The 1,722-nt window shown below is 47.0% G+C and overlaps 1 long non-coding RNA gene across 1 annotated transcript in view; it reads left to right on the top strand.

Annotated features, from left to right (window-relative positions):
• Positions 1-832: 832 nt before the first annotated feature.
• LOC111813651 overlaps positions 833-1,722 on the top strand; it is an 8,108-nt gene continuing 7,218 nt past the window's right edge. The window contains exons 1-2 of the long non-coding RNA XR_002818845.1: positions 833-1,067; positions 1,527-1,643. This is a non-coding gene — a long non-coding RNA (uncharacterized LOC111813651). The remainder of the gene's footprint in view (positions 1,068-1,526; positions 1,644-1,722) is intronic.

Genomic DNA, 1,722 nt, shown 5'->3' with positions numbered 1-1,722 from the left:
CTTGCAGGATTGGATGACCTTGAGTTGCTGAGGTGAAGATGAAGGCAGGGTTTCCCACTCTCCTAAAGACTCGGGGGTGCTGTGGAGGGGACAGCAGTCTGGAGATACTGCACTCAGCTCTACAACATTGCAGTAAATACTAAATTTACTATTTCCCTCTGCAATGTCCTTAACTTTGCTAAATAGCAAAGGGGCTGTGCTTTTAAAGAAAAGGAAGTGAGCCACAGGCAGACTTGAAAGTATTTAATTAAATGTGATTCTTTAGGGCCGGCCAGATAGCTCAGCAGACTAAAGTGCCTGCCTAGGCAGACTCGGGAACCGGAGCTTGATCCCTGGCACGTCGTGCTGGCGCTGTCCCCAGGGCGCGCTGAGCCAGTGATTGAGACTGAGCATGGTGGTGCGTGCCTGTAATCCCAGCACTTGGGAGGCTGAAAACAGGAGGATGTGTATGTGTATACTTTAAGGTCTGATGCTATCCCATGTCCTCATAGTGCAGTCATCAAAATTGGGGAGGCAGCACCCATACATCCTACCCTCTAATGCTCAGAGCTCATCCAGCTTCCCCAGATGGACACTTTAATGCCCTTTGTAGCTCCAGGATCAAACCCAGGATCCCAGTTGCATTTAGTTGTCCTAGGTCCTCAGGCTCCTTTAGCTAGGGACTATTTTCATGATCTGCTGCCAGCTGCTCCCTGGCTGGGGGCCCTGATTCTGAGCAGGAGGCAGTCTTCCTGGTGTAGATGTTCCCACTGTGGCTGAGTCAGGCTCCCAGCTTTTCTGTGACTGAGCTGTAGAGGTGGGATGAGACTCACTAGCGCTTTCAAGAGTGGGACTGTGTGCTGCCGGCTGGCTCTCGGGCTCCACTGACTGTCCAGTTGCTTGCCTTCATATTTCATGAGCATGATCTTCTTCCTTTGAGTTGAAGGTAGTTACTGTGCAGACTGTCCTTCAGTGGGGACTATTTGCTGTTCCGTCTGGTTTAGATTCGCCATATGCTCCCTGCAGGAGAAACAGCACAGAGGAGATTCTGTGCTCATCTCGGTGTGGCTCTGATGGTGTTAGTAAAGGTGGTCATTTTTATCATGTGGTAAGATGGTGCATAACCAGGTTTCTGCATTGTAAAGTTAAGTAATATGTTTTTAAAAAATTTTATTGATTTGTTTGATACAGGGTCTCGCTATGCAGTTCAGACTCATAGTGATCCTCCTGTCTCAGTTTCTCCAGTGCTGGGATTACACCACCATGCCTGGTTCTGGGGCCAGCATGGCATGTGGTACCAGAGATTGAACCCAGGTCCTTGCACTTGCCAGGCAGGTGCTTAGACTGCTGAGCTATTTCCCCAGCTCAGTAATGTGTTTTGTAACTTATTTTAAAATCAGCAAGCATTTTATAGGGAGATACATTAACTATCCATTTCTTCCTTAACCTTTTACTTCCTATCTTTTGCATCCATTGATGATTTTTTTATTTTTCTTCTTATTTATTTATTTGTTTGTTTTGAGACAAGGTCTCCCTTTGTATTTCAGGCTGGCCGCAAACTCTACGCAGCCCTGACTGGCCTCACAGCGATCCTCCTGCCTCAGCCTCTGGAGTCAAAATGCTCCCTCCCAGCTCAGACCATTGATGATTCCTGAGAGAATCAAGTATTCCTATTATGGATTTATTAGTGCATGTCTGCAGTACATAATATTTCTATTTGTCGTGTGGAGTTGGAACAAGTAC

The sequence above is a fragment of the Octodon degus genome, unplaced genomic scaffold (genome assembly GCF_000260255.1).
Source record: "Octodon degus isolate 3935 unplaced genomic scaffold, OctDeg1.0 scaffold00209, whole genome shotgun sequence".
NCBI classification, from domain to species: domain Eukaryota; kingdom Metazoa; phylum Chordata; class Mammalia; order Rodentia; family Octodontidae; genus Octodon; species Octodon degus.
This window is presented reverse-complemented; position numbering and strand designations above follow the sequence as displayed.